Source organism: Coloeus monedula (genome assembly GCF_965178545.1).
Source record: "Coloeus monedula genome assembly, chromosome: 7".
Lineage (NCBI taxonomy): Eukaryota > Metazoa > Chordata > Aves > Passeriformes > Corvidae > Coloeus > Coloeus monedula.
In genome coordinates this window covers 28,122,081-28,144,471 of record NC_138787.1, presented here as the reverse complement: position 1 = coordinate 28,144,471, position 22,391 = coordinate 28,122,081, and the positions used below count along the sequence as shown (strand labels likewise).

The window sequence follows — 22,391 nt, the reverse complement described above, 5'->3', positions numbered from 1 at the left end:
CAGCAGCCCACACTGGTCATACATCTCTTGCTGTTCTTATCAGGTACTGGCATTAGAATAAGGTCTTTTATAATAGTTACATCCATATGTATCAACAACATGATCCTCACAATTTCAAATTTATGTTCGCTCTTTCTTTTGCTCAGAAAATGAACACTAAGCTTATACAATGCACTCTATTTAAAAGATAACACATTAGTGCCTTCCTCTTTCAGCCCAGTATTTCTTTGACTGAAAGATACCAGAAATGCTTTTGGGTTTCAGTTTACCAGGAGCATTTAAAAATAGTTAAATATTCTACACGATAAAAGTTACAGCTATCAGTACCTACATGTTAAAACCAAACAAACCTAGGAATGGATTTATAATCAGTTTGTATGTGGCTACATCAAGGAAGGTTCACTGCACACAGGATACAAGTCTTACACTCTCCATGTTATTCATCACTGTCAGGATTACTGAGTTCCGGATCTTTTATCTGATCCAAGTGAGCACTCCCGTTCTTATCTGCAGCACGTGCTGTGCCAGCCTTTTTGATGCAAAATTTTTCTCCCTGTGGTATGAAAAGTGACTAGTGCATGAGGGGTGGGGGGGAGAATGATGATGACAGTACAAATGAACAAGGAACAGTAACACATAAACAAAAGATAAATTGTTAGAAAAAAGGTTAATTTATGCAACTCAAAGAAAAAAAATTCTTCTAGTTAACAAGCTGTCGCAGCGGGGATTACTGCAACAAGTATATTTCAAACCAGGAGTCCTGTGGAAACCGAAGTAGATATGGACAGATTCGTGGTAGATGTTGCAGAGATGTTTATTTCACCAGCCGCATGGCCGGGGCTCAGCTCAGGAACTCCCCGGTCCCGGGACCCCAGGGTCCTTGGCCACACCGGGAAACACAAACCAACCAATGGGAAATGAGACTGACCAGGGGCCAGGAGACCCCGTGTCTCCCCCCCAGGGCCCCTCTCCCAGGGCTCCATGGCAGGGGGAGGAGACCCCAACATCTCACCCGTTTTATTTTAATAAAAGGAGAATGAAAACGATTGGATAAACATAACAAGAACAGTTTCAAGACAAAACAAGACACTCTCTTGAGTCTTTAAATGTCCAATCAGATTCTGTGGAACATCTTAGGGCTGACAAAAGGGAGACAGAACTCTCTGGGCATGCTCTGTGGGGAAACTGAGGCAGGAGAGGGTTTAATTTCTTCCCTCCCCCTTTTCATCCCCCCCTCGGTACTGGAGAGGAATTGTAGGGAAATGGAATTGTATAGGGAAGCCATGGGGTGAAAAACGGATTAGGAATAAACTGGGGATAGGGCAAACTTAGGAAGGGGTTCATATTGGGTATAGGGTAAAAGGGGGAAGTAGGCTGTGGGTAGGGAAATTGCTGGGATGGATATCGTTTATAATTTTGTGCATAACGGCTGCCTTTGACTGGAATACCTCCAGGCCCAGTAACATTTGCTGCTTGTAAACCCTTCTTTCCTTGCACTATATCAAACTGTACAACTTCTCCATCTCCTACACTTTGCAGGTAATTTTTAGGGTTATTCCTTTTAATGGCAGTTCTATGGATGAACAGATCTCCCCCTGTATCATCTCGTGTTATAAATCCGTAGTTGTTTTTTACATTGTACCATTTCACAGTTCCTGTGACTTTCGTGGCTACAACTCCTCCTATCACGTGCTTGAGTGTTCGTCGTGGCTGCTGGTCCCGCGTGGCTGCTGCCTCGCCAGCTCCGACGTCTCGGCCGGGCCCCGCATTGCGGCTGCTCCGGCGTGTCTGGGCTCTGCGCGGCCCCGCGTTGCCATCGCTGCTGGCCCCATGCCCTGTGAGTGGTTCCGCTCCGCCAACTCCACGCTGCTTTGGGTGCAGCCCAGTTTCGGCTTGGTGCTGTGCTGCGCGGCTTCTCGTGTCGCTGTGGAAAGCGCCGCTTCTCCCTCCGCAGGGCTCTCCGAGCCGTGTGCTCAGAGGGGGCTGCCACGCCGATGCCCGGTTCCTGGCTGCTCGTGGCCCACGGCACCCGCGGCGCCTGTGGCATCGCTCCCTCACTCGCGGCCGCGTGGCCGGGGACCCCGAGACAGGGATGGGGTCCGTGATAAGGAGCGCGCTCCCGAGGGGGCCGGGTGCATCCAGCACAGGCACCTCCGCCGGCACGGCTGCAGTCATGTGCTCCTGGGATGGCGGCCGCGCAGTCTCGGCCACGGGATAAGTATGATCTTCTGCTTTAGGGGTAATGGGACCGTTCAAATGCTCCTCAAGGGCTTCCCTGATTATAAGGTATGCACGGCAAGCTTCTCTTTGATCCCATACTTTATCCCAGATCTCATCCCAGAAACACCCCTCACAAGATACAGGAGGTTCGATATCAAAAAGTAAGTCTCGAGAAACACAGGGGAACCTTTTGAAAAGCCAGATGAAAAAGTGTTCTAGATCTCCCGGTTGCATTACTTTTTTGTTTTGTTGTTCAAGGATTTCTTTTACTTCTAGATACATTTTTCTCTGTGGCTCAGAGAGCCCCATTTCCCACGATTCTTCCATAGTCCAGAGAGAATATCCAAACCAAGATGAGAAGAGAGAGGTCTAGAGTGGTTATTTTACTCACGAATTGTCCTCAGGGATCGGTATCTTGCTCGCATTCCTCCACCAGTTTGTCGCAGCGGGGATTACTGCAACAAGTATATTTCAAACCAGGAGTCCTGTGGAAACCGAAGTAGATATGGACAGATTCGTGGTAGATGTTGCAGAGATGTTTATTTCACCAGCCGCATGGCCGGGGCTCAGCTCAGGAACTCCCCGGTCCCGGGACCCCAGGGTCCTTGGCCACACCGGGAAACACAAACCAACCAATGGGAAATGAGACTGACCAGGGGCCAGGAGACCCCGTGTCTCCCCCCCAGGGCCCCTCTCCCAGGGCTCCATGGCAGGGGGAGGAGACCCCAACAACAAGCAATCCTTGAATCCCACAGAACTTGGCATAAATTCTATTATCCCTTAAGCATATCATCTTTGGCACACAATCACAGGAAAGATTGGATTTTATCTTGATCAATGACTTTGGCAGACCTTTCCAAAAAGAAAGACTGTTGTAATTGGTGCTAATACATTTTCCTACAACCAGCCTCTGCCTCTGCAGCAGAACTTTCACTTAAGTTTCTTACTGTGTGCTCAGTTTTACTATTTGCCAAAATATTGATGGAGTCTAGACTTTTAATTCACAATTATTTTTCTTATCCTGCAGATGTCCATGTCCAAATAGATAAACTTATATTGAAAATAATCATTGCCACTTTTGCCAATGAAAGACAAAGAATGATATTCTGATGTGTGGAAATACAGTGGTTGTGCTATGGAGAGTTTCATGCCAGTGCATTCAACAGAACTGGCTTAAAGCTTTCAGCTCAGGCAGCAGGGGGTGGGTAGTCAAGGCCAAGCTGATTATGTAGCTGCTTGATATATCTCCTCCCAGCTGATATGTCATGTAACTGTACAGGGATGGAGTCCAAAGACCTGTAACTGATGCCCAGTTGTGGATAAATCAGAAAAGCAGCAGCAGCTGAAGGAGTAAGAAAGCAGGATCTGCTCCTTCCAAACATCTGTCATTATTGGATCTTTCTAAGAGTTATTTGAATGTAGCATCCTGGATCTTGACCCACTGTATGATTGCTTCTGCTGCACCATGCCAATCTAAAGCCTATCAACCCACACCACCAATGAGCACACACCCCCATCACACCCTGGTGACAGAAGATCATTACGTGTGGCACTGGACTTGGAAAGGCAAAGGCAGTTGGAGGAAACAACCTCCCCCTAGGAATGCTGCAGGCTCCCCACAGGAGTGGGGAGCAGCCCCACCTATATACATGCTCTTAAGCTTCTGATGTATGAATACAACTCTTAAGCTGCCAGTGAAGGTATACATTTCCCTAAAAAGGCAAAGTATGGATAACATTTAGAATAATTATATCTTTAAAATGCACTTTGGAATCTGCATAGCCATAGATAACCTTGCTTCACAGAGTTTGCAGTGCTCAAGGGATGTGTTACTGCTATAGTCAATAGCAGTCAATACAGCAGTGAGAAGAGCTGAGGGGACATGGGCTTAACTGTGCATGGCTAAGCTAACATCTTCTGGAAAATGACTACCAGGCATCCGTGTAGGTCTTGGAACAGTAATTGCTACAGAAGAAAAATATTTATACACAGTAGCCAATGTTTAATTGGGCCTAGGGAAAGGAGAAGAAAGATCCCTATACATTTTCAGCTGCACCTGTCTATTAGACAGCCTAGTTAGCTTTAGGTTACAAACGGAAAGACGACTTTCCAGAGAGCAAATAAGACTCTTCAAAAACAATTTAACTGGTATAGAAACCAATGTTTTCTTTCTAAAACAGAGACTGACCCAGAAATAATATTTTAAATTTACTTCTCATTAAAAAAGTTGTAAGTAGTTAGGAGTCCAAGTTATATACAATTTTTTAACAATCCCATGATATGTATTCACTTCTTACCCGTTCAAATATTATGTTCCATACATATTGATACTTTCCACTTCCCTGTATTTTGATAAAAATATATATATAGCATAATAGACTGATAATCTTATTGAAATACGCTGTAAATCTGAACAAGGACACAAATGTTAAGAGTGAGCAGTAATTAGCGGTGTTGCCACATTAGTCCATTTGACATTCAGATTCAGATGTTCCTGTTGATCGGCCTTTTGTCTGTCCTAATAGGGCACCAGTAGCAGCATTCGTTTCCAGAGAAACCAACCTCAGCTGGTTTCAGCACAAACCTCTTCAAGTAAGAGGCCATTATTTCAGTTTGTTGTCATAAGGTCGGTAAATCAAGATACCAGTATATCAAGATATAATACAGATCACTGTTAAAATGGAGATTCTAACATTGACACTAAAACTGTGAATGTGTCTTATCAGTTGATATCCAATTTATGCAATTCTTTTTTAAAATTAAGACCTTTCAAAGCTCTCACAGAATGCTTTTTCTTTCCAGGTGTATTCTCATACAAAAAGCAAAGTCTGGAAAGAACTGCACAAGAGAACCTGTCTTAGAAGACTGAAGTATTTCTTAGAAAATACCTTTATAAATACATTTTTTAAAATATAATCTTATGTTCTATAGACACAAATGAATTTGACTCTTACCATGACAAGTTTACCAGACAAAAAATTTTAAAATTCTGCACTGAAGCTTTTTCCCCCAATAAATTCACAATCACCCCTAGTTTGTGCTGTGGGTGAGACTTCCAGAGCTGCTGTCCTCAATTCTCTTCTGTTATCCAAGACAGCAATAAAGATCATTAGCCAGTGCAAGAGTGGGTGCAGAAACTCTTCTAATACACTTTGCTCTAATGGTGACCCACAGATAAGTATTAGGTGGGTTATCCTTGCTTGTGCTTTGCATTGGGAGCTATTACTTACATCACTATCACCATTCCCAAATTCCTTTCCTACTCGCCAATTCATGACTCAAATTCAAGGAGAAGTTCTTACGCCTGAAATACTTGATTTTGTATTATTAAATAGCATTAATTTTTTGAGTACTCAAATCTTGAGTTTATCTTATTTGCCTTATGGGGTAATCCAGTTCTCTGATATACTAAAATTTTTTCTGAACTCTGTATTATCTACAGCTTTCAATAAGGAGAGACATAAATGAGATAGGATTAATTTCAAGACTCATTTTTGAAGAGCATGACTAATAATGCTTTTAGAATATAACAGTCTGCAGGGCTCTCTCTGGTCAGCTTCTGATCCAATTTATGCTTTCTCTGCTGATCCCAGTAGTTTTCACAACCCCTCATGGACACTGTATCCAGTCACTTATGGAAATGTACATTCGAGCTACTTCATTCCCAGTAACACATGCTTAAATCTAGCAAAAAGTGTCATCAGTGTGTTCAGAACATAACAACACTTATTCTTAAAAATTAAGTTAGAAAACTGTTTTCTGAAAACATAAATTTCCTTTATAAGTTCGGACAATTTCTATATCTATCAAGCAGGCATAATTCACTGCAAAAATACAGAAATTGCATACAAGGTGGCTATACACCGATTCTGCTGAAAAGGATCTTAGAAGGTAAGTGGGAAGGAAAGAGAGTATTTTTAGTAGGTCATAAGATACAAACATAAACCAACTATGTCATACTGTTGTAGAGAGGGAATTCCTCATATGAGGATACTGAGTCAGGCGCACAGCCCACGGGACAGATGAAGGTCCTCTCTCATGATTCTCAGTATTGCAAAACCTCAAACAGATTCAGTTTTAAGCTTCCTAAACCAGATGCAGGTTAAATAAGAACAGTCAAGAGCCTGTTCCAATACCAAGCAGTACCAAAATGAAACACGTGAAAAAACAGAATAATAAACGAAAAAGAATTCAGATTACTTCATCCAATACTGCAGAAATTGAATGTATTACAGCTTTTTTCAAGCACTTGGAAACACAATTTTTATCCATATATAGCTGATGGAATGTTTATTAAGACACTCAATGTTACACCTATTAGATAGTAGCTTTAGTTTTTTTTATCATGGTATGGAGGAGTCCAACACACTCACAGACCCTGCCCTGGCAGAAGAAAGCACTTCTGGAAGAGGAATGACAAGTACAAAACACAGTAAAGTGGTCAGGGAAGGATTTGGCTCAAACTTAGGACTGTATTTTTTGGTCCCTGAGATAAATTTTTAACAACCTGTTCTACAAGCAGGGTGTATACTTGTATATACTTTGAAACCATGGTCAATAAAAGGGATTACCTGACAATATGGAGCTATGAAACACAGTGTGCTGTACCAAGCAATAACTTATTTCTTGCTTATTTCTATAATTATATTTAATTTTATCCACGTTTCAGGTTTTCTGGCACCTACTTGCATGAGCTGGATAGATTGCTTCTTGCTCAGTCTTCCCCATCTCCTACCCCTTCTGGTATTTTCTGGGGGGCTCTTCCTCTTCTATTTCTCCCTCTTGCATTCAAAACAAATTACAAACATTTGATGCAAAATGTATCAAAATGTTTCTGATATATTTGAGGTTGCCTGTGTAAGAGCAGCAGTGCAAAAGAGGATTAGTAATATCCACAATGGTTTCAAATAAAACATGAAGTATTGGGTTTGTCTTGCTTACTGTCATAAACTGTATTTCATAAAGAAGCAGAAAACAGATAAACCTAAAAACACAGAAGGATGCTTGCTTTTAGACAAATCTAAAATGATTTTTTGCCCTTTAGCATAACCAAGTTTCCGTAAAGAAACCATTTTTAGATGCCCATTATAATTTCTTCCATCTTATAAATTTGTTACATTCAAAGCACCTACAAGAACAGAGGAAGGGCAAGAATGCGTTTTAGGGAAAAAAAAGCCATGTTTAATAAACTTCAAACATTAGGCTTACAAATTGTGCCAGCAACGTTCCATTATCTTGTTTCGATAAATGCTGAACAATCTGGGAAATTAAAAGAAGCTTCACATTGCAGTGACAAAATTAAGATAGGTTTCGGTGCACCTATCAGTCAGCTGAAATGCAGAACATTAACATACTAACTTTGTGGATCCTTGAATGACATAAGTGTCAAGATGAAAGCAGCTGACTCAAATGCAATCTGAATTAGACAGAAGTGGAAAAGGAAATGGAGAAGAACTTTGAGGAACCAACAGAAGATCCAACTTCACTTTCTATACTATTTTTTTTAAGGTAACACCGTAACAGCACTCAAATCCTAAACGCATGTAATTCCAAATGACAACACTGAACACTAATGGCCCTGCAGTTATGACATTGTCTGTGTTACCAATCTTGCTCCTCACCATACTCTACCTTGCCTCTCTTTCCCCTCATCACCACCAAAACACTTCTCAAGGTACAGGGTAAATTTCATCTGAGTCTTTCCACTCCAAGTGTTAGGACAGGGAAGGACTAGAGACAGGCCATACTTCCTACGTCTCCACCGAGCTGAAATGTTTCTCAAGTGCCAAAACATGCACCTGCTCATGCATCAAGGTCAGCGAGGAGGGGACTGTGGGTCTGCATCTCAAGGTGGCTGGACTGGTGGCAGCAAGTCTCAGCATCAGTTGGTTCTCAAGATGAAATTCCACAAAGAAGCTCTTAACACCTCCTTCTCCTCACACAGAACCAGACTGTCTGGTGAGCATGAATTAGGAGATTGGGAGGGTGGGGAAAGGTTACTGTCATCTAAAAGGCCCTGCTGGTAGCTTAACTTGGTTTTCTGAATTATCAGCAACAGAGAAAAATAAAACTAGAATACAGAAAAATCCATTAATCTGAGTACCCTGCTGACAACCAGAACAAAACTCTTCCCTTCCAGATGTGCTGCCCACCCCAGGTGGTAACACTGTACCCTTACCTGATGGAAACTGCATGCATGAGTTGCCCAAAAGCAACAACACTCAAAGTGTTCATTTATAAGGCAGTAAAGCACTACTGAACACAAAGTGCTGTATTTCACATCACATCATCTTTGAGCTACTTCAAAAGAAAAACACCATCAATTTTCTAATGCTTCTGGTGTGCCCAAACCACCTCCTTGGAGATAATCTCACTTTCTAGAACCCACCTAAGAACTTCAGGATCAAAAGGACTGTTCCAGACAACATGGCCTGAGGTGTAATGTGAACATAAAAGCCTGGAAGTACTTCCAGTGTAAGCCTGCACTACCACAGGTTGGTCACTTCTGTGGTTGTTAGCATCAGAAAATTGAGCATTTTGGAGGGGAGGATATGCTTTACACTATCAGTTGAACAGATAAAAATTAACCAAACAACTCCATTCTTTGAAGACTTTTTTTTATATTTTCACCACAATATAAGAACAGGAGACTATGCTTAACATTTGGTTGACCTCTAAGGAAAAATCCACTAGTGAATATTTCACTGACAACCTTTGCACAGAGCTCAACATGCAAATTAACATGAATAGAGCTTGAGAGAAAAGATTAAAATTACACTGTTTTGGAATGGTGAATGTAAATACATCATTTTCAAATGAAACTGTCAAACATCTTGTTGTGGTGGTAAAAACCAAATCACTATGCAAAATGATAATACAAGAAAAGTCAATTGTATGTTTCTAATAATAAATGCTCTTATGGCTTTTGAAGTCACAAAAAACCTCTTGGCTGAATTGAAGCATTGATTTCTGTAGTTATTTATGTGCAGTTCCTATTAGAATTCTATTGAATTCCTTGAATGGTGAATGGAAGTGCTTTTGAAAACACACACAAAAACTGTTAAACAAGGGACAAAATAAATGGAGAGTGTCGCATTGCCAAAAAAAGTTTCAAAAAGTCAACAGAACATTTCAACATTTTTTGAAGTGCAAGCATGTATGACATGGTTTGACAGAAAATAAGTCTAATACAAAAACAATACACAAAATATATTTCCCCATCACTCTTGAAGAGGAGCACTTTGCTTCTCAAACATTATTTCTAAATAACTTGCAATACTCTTAAAATATAATCTATAGTAAAACATAGTTGTATTGTTAGAGAATTTTAAAATGCTATCACTCCATCTTTTTGTCCACTATACACCCAATATGATGATATTTTATTTACTATGTATACAGATATATCTGAAGTGTACAATGTATGTTAATTACGCTAGGAAAATAAGGATATTTATACATTGCCAAAAGAAAAGGTTTCACTGTGGGTTTTTCTGAGTACTAACAAGAGACATTTAAGTCTGGAAAGCAGGTTTTTAGAATGTAGATTTCTGTTTACAGCAGAAAAATAATAACATTAATAAGTTTATCTTCAGAACTTCTGTATCAGCCTATTTTTAAGTGAAACCACGTTTTGTTTTCTCATGGGAAGTAATGAACACTTCTGAAGAAATCTTACCATAGAGTGCTCTTCAACAACTTAAGTAGTATCTTATTTTGAAGCAATTTAAAATTATTATTATAGCACTACTCAATACATCTAAAGATTCTTTTTTTTTTTTCTATTTTTCCTAATTACTCATCGCAACTCATTCTGCTGAACGATGGCAACTCCTTTGAATCTGCAGTTACACATCTTTGTCCCTAACACAATGACATGATTGCTATCATGTGCTGCTCTCTGATGAGATCTCTGGTCATATAACACATCCCAGTGTAGTACACAACTGCTGCAGCACACACAGTTATCATGGCACACCACAACACAAAATATATTCAAATTAATATGAAAGACTTCAGTGGGAAATGCCTTTTGCAGATACCACAGTAGCTACAATCATTTCCCACAACAGTTGGAATGAACCTGTCTGGCAGACATATGAAAAAAAATACTGTAAAGAGGTGGATTGGAAAATGCTTACATCAATGTAACTTAGAAATAGAAAACAGGGATTTGACAAAGTAGCTTTACTGGCAACATAAGTTCTATTCAAAGGTGGCTGAACATGAGCTGAAGTTTCAGATGTTAATCAGGTTTCTCTTTCAAGCTACTCTCTCACATACATTTCATTAGTATAATTTCAACAAAGCACTTTTATTTGTTTTCTCAGGACGGTGTATGTGCTTCCAATGCCAAAGAAGTTATTATCTGTATCACCCTTATGCAGAGAAGAATGCTTTTATGAAAATCCTGCAGAAAGCATCTAGCATTAATGAGCTCACATATAGCTTTCCTGTAAAAGGAGGGAGAACATATGTAACTGGGGAGAGGACAGCACCAGGATCATTAAAAGGAGGCAATGCTTCTGCTAGTAACTACAACAGAGTCTTTTAATTGCTTACTTCAGTTTTATTAAATAGCTTACAGCTATCTAGAGAATTTCCAATCTTTCATTTAATTAATCTCACGAATGAAGGTCTCCTGCAGGAATTTCCTCTTGGAGGACTTTTTGTCAGACGTTCATTTTCAATCTATTTTCTAGTCCTCTACTGAGGAATTCTAAGTGTAACTGTATATATACATCCTTAGTGGTTACTCACACCTCATTTTCTTACTGTATGTCTCTCCATCTTTCAAGTGGCATGTTTTTGAAAGCAGAGATATTTTAATTAATATCTTTATTATGTCTGTTATTCAATTCCATAAAATTTACTTAACTATTGCAAAGCTTGAAAATAATCCAGAGTTTCTGCAAGCATGGGGATTGTGGAAAGTCAAAACCAGCTTTACCAAAAGAACCCAGGCAGCATCCACCATACTGCATCCCTCCCCAGGGGCACACACAGGCACTTTCCCAAGCAGATCTAGGAACTGTAGAACAAAATAGTCAAATCTATACTGTGAGATAAGGGGAGAGACAGTATCCTCAATACCTTAAGTCTCTTAAGTAATAGCAAACCTATTAAGTGAAGATGCCCAAAAATTGTAACCACATCACACCACCCAGAACAGCAAAGCAAAGTCAGGTTTTCCCAACAACAAATTCCAAAATTATTTCTGTAGCCTAAATTTGAATATCTGAAGTTTTAAAAATTCAAGCCACTTCCAGCCTGAGTAGTTTACAAATTTAACTTACATGACACATGTTAATATATCATACAATAAAAGGAGAAGCAAAATATTAATCAGTGAAGGGTTAAGAAAGGTAAGAAACTTTTGTCACCATTAGTGGTCGATCCCTCCTCCCCTAGTTGCATGTACAGCTTGAGAAGAGGTGACAGAACCACAACTGTAACAGACCTTAGTACTGAAGGATCTACATAAGCAGTCTAATTTAAGCTCACAGGAAACAAGTAAGCCAAAAAAATATTCAAATCATTTTGAGGTAAGACCCCATAAGACAACCATCTGGTCTGCTTGTTCCATTGTAATACCTCTTCTGCATTTCAGTTTCTCCCTCCTGTGGTTGTGTGTACCACAGTAATTTCAGCACAGTAACTTCCCAACAGATCATGAGATTTGCTGACACAAAAAAAAAAAAAAATTACCTTTCCCTTTTCACTGTGTTTACCAAAACCCTACATATTTTAAAACTATTGCAGGGCAGCTTTCTTTTTCCTCTTTCCCCTCTTCTCTATCCCGATTTAGACAAAAATTATACACCCCTTCAGTTTTAGAGGCAGACAAATTCCAGTCTTTCAAAACCTTTTTTTCCACATTACATCCTTCCAAATATTAAAGAGATCTGCTCCACAGAAAGCAGGTGCACTTGGATGAGCTAACAGGACGCCCTATCTTCTTACAGAGTCAACACACAAGCCTAAAACATAGTAAATGGGGAATTACTCGTAGATTAGGATTCCCAAGACTCATCCACAGCCTCATTTGCACTCAAGTACTAAAAACAGACTGTGGCATCAATCCTAACTGAATCCTACCTCCCAAAAAAAAAGGCAAGAGCCTCTTCCAAGGGAAGTCTTAACAGCAGTTCACTGGAGGTTACAGGCCACAGATTTAAAACTCAAATGCCAAGTTCCATAAAATTTTATTTTTAAGTCAAACTCATTGATACACATCCCTTCTCCAAAAGTAGAGCTCTTCTAAATAAGGGCACTCTATAAACTCAGGAAAACATTTTAAGAGCAGTACTGAGGCTATATGCAGTTTAGAGACAATACAAAACTGGCATAAGCAGCACACATACACAGTTCGTATGGGAAAAAACAACTTACAATGCAACACATCACTGGACATCAGCATCGGTCATCTTTAACCCTATTTACACATCAAAAGATAAAAATATGTCTCACTTTTTCAGATGACATTAAAGGCTTGTTGCATGTATCAAGACAGACAAATGCAAAGTGACATATGCTAATTTTAACTCTCTCCAAAGCCAATTTTTCATGGGAAGACTGCAGGTTTTTTCCCCAAAAACATCTCTGAATTCACTGACAAGGTTAATGGAAACAAAACAAACCCAGTTTTATTATGGGATCTTCCTCCTAAATTATTTGTCATTTTTTTAAGCAAAAGCATTGAATCATTGCTGTAAAATCTGAGAAGCATTACTTTTTTTCTGTACCAAGAGAAATACATCACATTTTGGATTATCTTTTTGTTCAAATCAGTTATAAGAACTTTAATTACAATTACAATTAACATGTTTTGCAACTTATAACTATTTGACATGGCTTAGGAAAATATAAGGGAAATACTGGAAGAAAATATTATAAATAAAGAAAATGTAAGGGAAAGCACCATCATGAAATTATCTCTTGGTCCAGATAAAAAAACCATTCTAACATGGAAGTTCAGAGAGCATTAATAGCAATAATTGTTCTTCCACTGACTGGTATATTTTCCATGTGCTCTTATTGACCATGTGGTAATTTCTCTACCTGAAGGACAGGAATTAACATTTCTAGTTCTATTCAAGTCTGAACTAAGTGTGAAGTTACTTCAGCACTGCATCTCTGTCAGCACATACGAGAGAGCACAAGTTCTGCTATGTCACACCTGAATCCCTCCTTTTAAAAACACAGCTTTGCAGTGTTACCAAATCCACTTGCTTTACTCTTTTGCAAACACCACCTTCCACTGTGACCAGAAAACACAGGAATCTTGCTTGTTAACCTCCTCCAAAACAAAGTATGCCAGCCTATCTCTGAGACAAAGGAGCCACAGCAGGCTCTTTTACCAGCTGCTGCTCTGGTTTACATGGACACTGATCTGCTGCAGATAGAGTTTCAGTTTTTGGTTTCAAACCTGACCAATGCCATAAAAAAAAAAAATAGCAGACAACTTGACTAAGAATCGTTTTCTCATCTAAGAAAACACCACTTATGTAACTTTCATTGCACTCGATTAACACTTAAGTTTCAGAGTAGTACTGATATAACTCATTTCTGTCTTTTGCAGCAGACACAAAACATTGTTTGAAGGGTTGGTTGATTGGGTTTTTGGGGGTGGTGGTTTGTAGGTCAGGGAGATGTTGGTACACAAATGCAAAAAACTGGCCAAAGGACTCAGGAAAAGCTAAAGTACACTCAACTGTCTTAAAGGTTAATATCCTTTTGGAGACAAAATGAGGGTCACTTGCTTAACCCAAGCGCATTTAACAGCACAAAACCAAATCAATTAAAATTGTTACTCCTATCAAACACCAAAAAAGAGCTTACATTTAATTTTTTTACAATTAGCTTATTAAAACTATCAAACAAAACAGCAAAATCACACAGAACTTAATACCTTCTGACTAGAACATCATCCCAAGAAAAAGCACCAGTTAGAACGTTTTGAGTAGCAGATATTTAGTGATTTTTAATTTAAAGACTAAAACCCAGGTTAATAAGAGAACTTACTACATCCTCCTTAAATCTAATCTACAGCATTCTAATTAAAAAAAAATCCAAGTATGAAAATGTTAATCTGTAGCAGCACTACGTTTGATTGTCATTTGAAGATCTGGGCTCTTGGTCATGCAGAATAATTCAGTTATTATTCTCTAATCTAGTTACCCTGAAAAAGATAAGAAATACCCAGAAAGGCAATGTAAGAATGCACATGCCATAGGAAGTGGATTGTCTATTTCTTCCTCTTTAATCTTAGGGTCAGAAGGAAAACTGAGAAGTGGCAATGAAGAGCTCACTTCACACCCCAATCAGTGAAAATATTTCCCAAAGCATTCTTCATTACAGATCATAAGTACTCATAATTAAAAGACTGTTTATTTTTAAATGGATATTAGCCATTTCCCCCTTCCTCATGTAACTGTAGAGATGGCAGTGTCTCATAAACCACACAAATGGAACTGCATTTATCATCCAACAGTCACTGTGAACTTGTCCAAGTAATTACAGTGTGAGACAAAGTAGTGTGCCAAGAGAGGTCCAGTTGCATCACCCTACCAAGCCTTTTTTTGAAGGTGCATAAACTGAGAAAGGAGGAGCCGGTTCAATTCTCACATTTCACAGAGAAATTCACTGAGTTGTGTTTGTCTGATCTACCTGAGAACCTCTGTGACCATAAACTGCAATATTGTCTGGCATGTACTGGGACACTGTGCATACAACCAGCACAGACTTCAGTGTGCTGTTAACCACATTCTTTTAACTTACACATCTGGACATTGAATTCTGGTAAGACAGCACATCAATAAAACTTCTGGGAACCCGTTAACTGCTATAAACTTGAAGTAATTTATTTTGTAAGTGACAAACTAGTTTTCTAATAATTCTGAAATTCTCCAAAATAAGGATGGAGATTTTGAATATGTACCTGCATATATAATACTATAATAATTACATGTAGTAAAAAAAACTCATAAGAAACTCCAAAATTTTAGAAATTAAAGGTTTTCAAAAGCGTACAGAAAATTGTAATCCACTGAAGTAGCACAAAAACAAGTCCTGAAGGAAAAACAGCCTCTGTTCCCAAACAAGCATATATCAACAGCTGGTCCAGACAGCAAAGATCTGCTGTTGATTACCAGCCCACTGCTGAGCTCCTTGGATTTTTTTCTCCTGCTCAGGCCATTCTCCCCTCTCTTTTCTCTTCCACCTTCACAGTTCCTTCATTCCCCCATGAACAATTCCGTATTATATACATACACAAACCATTTTTACAGTTATTTAGGTTGGAGCACATTAAAACCCATGAGAATTTTGTCTGGCCATTTTATGAAAAGTGACAACACCAGAGTGAAAGTGTGGTATTAAAAAAAAAAAAAAAAAAAAGCACAGTCAACCATCTGCTGAAACATTCTCTTGTTTGACCACTTTATAATTGGTGAGAATGGAAGTGAGGTGACACAGCAACAGGATGTGAAGGCATGGGATTCATATGATCTTGCACCAAATTTAAACCCAAACTGGGGGAGGGAGGGAGCAATGCACATTCATGACGAATCAGAGGATCAAACTATTGGTAGTAAGAAGACCCAAGAAGACAAACCATAGAAATGTACTATTTATCAGTTTAAGGAAAATAGTCTTAACATTGACTCCAACAACAAAAAAAACCATGCACATGACTACCGTTTGTTTTAATTAAAGTTTTGACCAGTTGAAAAGTTAAAACAGAATATCCAATCCACTATAATTTTCAGAAGACATTTACCCAACCCACTGACTACATCCAAAGTCTGAACTGCCTGGAGCAAGCTATTCTGTTTCCCACATGCAGGTGAGCTTATGGCTGACCCATCCTGGTTATCTTCCCCTCCAGTTTAACTTCCACTCAATTCTCCAGAACACGCCTGCAGAGCGTGCATATGTGCACATAAACCAATGCACAAAACTCCCACGTACACTCAACAAACTCCTCATAAAGTAACAACCATGAATAATGACCCAGTGAAATGGAACCCCCAGATGCTGCTCAGGACCTTTCAGCAGTGCTGTTACAATATGAAAGAAATCTTTTACAAGTCCCTTTATCCCCGAGTAATCATGTCACACACCATTGTATCAGGCTGCCAGCCCTGGAGCCCTGCATGCCCAGAAGCCCCTGACATCACACAAACACAACCAGTCACACACAGCAAAGGAGGCCTGTGTTTGTCCTGACGTCTACTGAGTCACAGCCAATGTTTGAGCTTAAGTTCCTGCAGCAACTTTTGCGTAGGGATCCCTCTGCCCAAACAGGGGTCACTGCAGGATCTGAGCCAAAATTATGTACGCTGAGTATTAACTTACCATATATTTCAAATATGCTAATGGCAGTGACATGTAAATAGTACTATATGAACTCTGCTCATAAACAGAGAGCTCATCCTCTCCACAGAGTCATTAGCACTACTTCTAAGATTACAGGATTTTGGTTTTTATTCATGCCTTACAAATATAACTGCTAATAACAAATTAATTCTAATCACAGAAAAACAGTATTGGCTGAACTTTCCTGCTGCTATAGTGAAAGTGTACCCAACCCTGACAGTATTTTTAGCAAGGGTGTTCCATCAATACTGCTATGTACAACCCAAATTAGACACTAACAGGACATGAGAATTGTAAAGCATGGCAACAAACAATACATTCCATGGACAATTTTGCTGAACAAGAAGTAACCATCAAGTACACTCTAAATAGGTAAATCAGATTCCAAACAAATTTAACTGCAAACATAAGGAAAACATACTGAAAGGTGAAATTATTTAATACATTTCTGCTAGTAAGGAAAATGCATTTGTATTTCAATGTTTAATCTGACTTTAAAAAAACTACAATTAAAAACACACATCATCTAAAAATACAAAGAAACTGTAATGACAACAAAATTATAGCAAAAAAGTCAGACCAATAGTACATTTCTGAGTTTATAAAGCATAAACTTGCCCGGGAAACATATTGACACACATGTACATATTTGTAAGCTTATCACCCAGAATCCTATTTTATCAACATGGTGCAAGCCAGAGTCATGCCAATATGTAAAAACAACTTTTTAGGTCAGTGAAGCAAGAAATCCATTGTCAAGAAAATGGCATCCATAAGATTACAATACTGAATATATTATGTTCAAGCAATGAACTGGAAAACTTTCCTACAATATACGTATCTAATAAAAAATGGGTTTACCAATTCTAATGTAACTCATTCCTGTACGCCTGCAACGCACATTTACAATGTGACGAGCACACAATGTCTGCATGCGTGTGAACACGTCGGTGGCTCCCAACATTACAGAGCACTTATTTGCCAAAACAAGCAGGCAAACGTGCAGTCACAAAACCCCCTTACCACAGAACTGAGTTTAGCTCAGGGCAAGAGAAATGCCCCGTGGGTGAGCAAATGTATGTGCACACTGCAGTCTAACAATTACTCTTGAGCTGAGATCCATTAGCACTTCTATAACACACAAATATTTTCTGTCTCACAGTTCAAAAAAATTTTAACAGCTTGGCCACACTGAAGTCCTGGATGGGTGTAAATAGCACCATAAAGTTCATTCACGTGTATTTTGCATCTGAACGATGTGTAACAGACCAGAGGTGGGAACATTTCACGTACACTGGCAGCTATCTAGTTTTAGCTACTAGGTCTTCGAGATTTTTGAAAGGAAAAAGACGTTATTCCTCTTCCAGCCGGTGCTGCACCAGCATGCACGAGTTAACCCATCACCAGGTACACGGAAAGCCTCTGTCGCATATAGACACAGCGATTATACAAGCCTTCTGCTCGAGGGAGACACTAAAAATGTACCAGAGGAATGCAACGACAGCACTCAAACCTATTTTCCCTGCCCATAACCAGGGCAACGCGCACATGTGCCTAGAAAGCACAGGATCGCAAAGTTTTATATTAAACACGCTAAAATAAAAATGCGTTTCAGGCGTTCGGCAGAGTTCACCGCATTTCAGAGACCCCGACCTGCCCCCGCAGCTCGTTCCCCTCGAGGCTGTTTACGCGCCTTCCCCCCCACTCCAGCTCCACACAGCCCCCACACCCCCTTCATCAGTGGGGAGCCGGCTCTCCTGCTTTATTCGGAGGGGGGAACCGGAGGGAGAGCGCACACACGCGCTTCCCCCCCTCCCCAAAAGGGCTCAGGGCAGAGCCGCTCTCCGCCCGCGGCGACCTGAGCGCAAAGTTGCGGGAGGGGGGGCGGCCCGGGGGGGGTCACAGCACAGAGACGCGGCTCGCAACACCCCTCGTCCCCCCAGCCCGGAGCCCCGAGCGCGCCGGCGGCCGCCTTTACCTTCATGTAACATCCACGTCCTGGTTCCAGATGGAGCGGGGAGCGCGGAGGGAAGAGGCGCGGGGGCTGCGCGCTCGCGCCGCTGCCGCCCCGCGCGACCCCCAACCCGCCTCCGCGGGCGCGCGCACGGGCACGCGCGCCGCAGACGCTCGGGCACGCGCAGCGCCCGCACCCCCCCCGCGGGAGCGGGATCGAGACCGGGAGCGGAGACGCCGCTCGCCGCCCCCCCCTCAGTCTTCCTGCAGCGCCCGCCCGAGCCGCAGCCTCGGGAGCAGCAACAGCAGCCGCCCCGCGCCCCGCCGCAGCGGCGAGCGCCGCATCGTACTGCGGTGGCTGGGCGAGGGAGCGGGGGGAGGAGGGGGGGAAAGAGCTGGGGAAGAAGGGGACGGAGGAGCCCCGGGGGGAAGGCGGAGGACACCCCCACCCTCCGGCCTCTCCTTCCCCCCACTCCTCACAGCGACCGGCCGGAGGGGCCGCGAGGGCCGGGGCTCTCCCTCACGGGGCGCGGCACTGCCTCGCACGGACCGACGGCTGCCTTGCTCCCGGCCGGGAGGCAAAAGGGACCGGGGGTAGCTGGAGCGGCGGGGCGCTGCAGAGGCGCCTTCTCTGCCGGCGAACGAGCGAGCGCCCGTGGGGGAGGAGAGGGGAGGACCTGCAGCCTCCTCCCCTCATCGCCGCCCTCCCGCCCGCCTCACGCGGGCAGCATAGCAACCGACATGGCAGCTGCGCAGTCAGCCGGCGGCGGGCGGGAGGCGGCCCCCGAGAGCTCGCGAGAGCCGAAGGGGGGCGGGCGCTGTGCGCTCCTTTCTATTGGCCTTGTCGTGTGTCCGTAAAAGGGAGGGGCAGGACCGAGAGTGCGTCTGGCGGTCTGATTGGCTGGATCTGCCATGGCTGCCGAGGCGGGAGGCGGGCGGCGACAGTCGCTGGTTCTGCTTGGGTTTCGCTGCTTTCCCTTGCCTTTGGGACGGGGTCCTGCTGAGGGAGGTTGTGCCCGTGGAACCGCAGGCTCATCTTCTGACCCTCGCCCTTCGGAGGGAGAAAATGAGCCACAGAGGAGCAGGGGAGGTGTCTTAATGTCGTCACCCTCCGTCTTGGTCACATGGCCACCCAGCCTCAGCCTGCAAATGTCCCAGGGGGTCATTACTGCCTGTAGGTCCTTGCTGAGCTTTCCACAGTATAAGATGTATTGTGCCTCTTGGCCCCATAAAGATAGTCATATGTGGCCCATGGGAAGTTTTGCGTTCAATGACGTGGTTTAACACAACTCGGTCCTTTGATGTACTTACACTGTGTATGAAAGAGTTTGGTTAAAAATGTCTTTTAATGTCCACTTGACTAAAATACAACCTCTCACAACAAGCTCTTTACCTAATAACAGACACATAGAATATATAGAATCATTTAGGCTGGGAAAGACCCTTAAGATTACTGAGTCCAATGTTTGGGAATGAGTTCTTGGATTTCACAATTAAATTCTTAACCATAGCAAGATGTGGAGTAATACTGAAGGAGTTAGCATGTTCTCTTCCAATTAGGAAGCTTTCTAAAATCTCATTCGTTTGATGTTTGCAAACCTTATACATATTGCCAACCTACATTGTTCTTGTGCCAGTTTTGTTCTTTCGCTTAAGTAGTCCTTCCCTCTTAGCAGTGTTTTCCCCCAATTACTTTTAATAAAGCAATCGTATGCCCTCCATGTTAATAGGCTTAATAATCCAAGGACCTGTAACCTCTCCCATTTCCTGAATGAGTATTAGAATATACAGGATATTCCACATCACTTCTTTCAGGAACAAGTTGAATCAGGGGTGAGAAGACTGAATTTGGGTAAGGCAATCAAGCAGAAATTTCAGATCACAATCTCTGGACCACTTTTATATAACAGATTTCTTAATGATAACAAGTAGAAAAGTTACAAGTTGCTGAGATTTACATTTTATTAACAAAAGTCTATAAGATGACAAAGCTTGAAACGTGAATGATTCCCCTGGATTGAACAATTTCTAGACTGATGATTTCATAAGGCCCCAAAATAATACAGCATCAGTAATGCCATTCCTTACTACATTCATGTTTGTCCAGCTCTTCTTGAACATCTCTGTAGTTATAGAGACAAACTTTCTGTGGTGCATGTAGAGACATCCAGCAACTGCATCCTGCATTTGTGAGCTGCTGCCAGCCTCTTGAGCAGGGCATATGTTCTTCTGTGCATTACAGGCATCCTTAGCTGCAGAGCTGTCTTGGTTTCCTGATAATTCAGATCACGTCAAATTTAGTCACAAATTGCATACATAGATTTTAATCCATTTGCACTTAAGCTTCCAATTCTGCCTCTCACATTTTCATATCATTTTCTTGTGCACGGTTTGTGTTAAACATACAGTTATGCTCAATTTGAGAAGAACAATAATACATTACTTTCAGCAGAGTGTGATAGAGCAGCAACCCAAACCACTCAGTGTGGTGACCGTGGGACTACACAACATTGTTTTGGCAAATGTAACCTTGCACTGTTACAAAGGGATTTGTTTTGTTGATCTAACACAAAATCAGTGACCGTACAGATACTATATATACATTCCAAAGTTATTTCCTTGCAATGCATTGTCTTTTCTGCATTTTGTTGTTTACAGAAGACTTGATTCAAAGCCCTAAATCAAGGCAGTGGAAGATTCCCACCATTTGCAGAGTACTTCAGGTCAGGCCTACTTTGCAAGAGCGCTAAACACATATTGAGACAAAGTTCTCCAGCTCATGCTCTTACAACAGCAGCGGAGCAGAATTGCACTGTGGGATGTTTGAGTGCAGACATTGCTCAGACCTTACAATGCAGAGTTCAGCAAAAAACTTACTTTGCAGAATTCTGAGATCTATGTTGTATACCCTGAGCAATCACTTCCCAAAATTATGAATGAAAGAGAGAAAGCAAACTGAAATGTCACTTTGTTATTATTTACTTGAAAGTGCACATTCCTTTCTCATGTAAAAAGTGCATTCAGCTCAATTCTCTTTCAGGAGCATGGCTCTTTCATATAACAGCAAATTTTTGGCTGTTGTCTGCCTGTATACACGAGCAATGAAAGCTGAATTTTGTGAAGATATTTTGCATAGCAAGAGTTTAATTTTCAAACCAGTGCATGGGGATTTATCTGTACTCTGTTGATGCATTTTGGGGAGGATATGTTATCTCATGACTTGTGTCCTGCTAGTTAAACACCAGTATCTTAAACCATTTTGTACAAGTTAAATGTCTTGTGTAAATATAGAAGCATACAAAAGCTTCTGCCTTACCTAACAGATCTGTGGTATATGTTTGTGCCAACAACCTTATTACTCATGCAAGACCTGCCAACCAAGCTGTGATAATTTATGTGAGAAAAATGTATATTAAAAATGTGAATGGGATTTTAAGCTTCTCACTGAAATACATGCAAACTGCTTTGTGGCCAAGAAGACGCACTTAAACACTGCATTAAAGCAATTCAAGATAAATGACTCTCGCCACAGGTGGAGTTTAGCTGTGAAAAGAGGAGACAAGGCACTTAATCTTAACGTTAAGCTTGATCAAGCATAATATGTTTATAAGCAGATACATTTTCTATAAATTAGGGTCCTAATTCAGCAAAGCCCTTAGAACATACACACGTTACTCAGGGAACAACCTTAAAGTTGGCCAAATCCCATGCGGGAAGTGCCACTGCTCAGCATAAATGGCAGAGAAGTTTGTGCTGGAACATGGCTTTGGGATACATCCATAGTCCATAGTATGGACATAAATACTGAACGTGGGTGTTTGGCAGTGTCCTAAGCTAGG

The 22,391-nt window shown here is 41.4% G+C and overlaps 1 protein-coding gene across 3 annotated transcripts in view; it reads right to left on the bottom strand.

Annotated features, from left to right (window-relative positions):
- The window catches only part of PTPN4 (protein tyrosine phosphatase non-receptor type 4), a 114,692-nt gene extending 95,513 nt beyond the window's left edge, over nucleotides 1-19,179 (bottom strand). For all 3 annotated transcript variants that reach the window (XR_014226590.1, XM_082285431.1, XM_082285428.1), the window contains exon 1: nucleotides 18,578-19,179. The gene's annotated coding sequence lies outside the window, so the exon portion shown is untranslated. The remainder of the gene's footprint in view (nucleotides 1-18,577) is intronic.
- Between the last annotated feature and the right edge of the window lie 3,212 nt (nucleotides 19,180-22,391).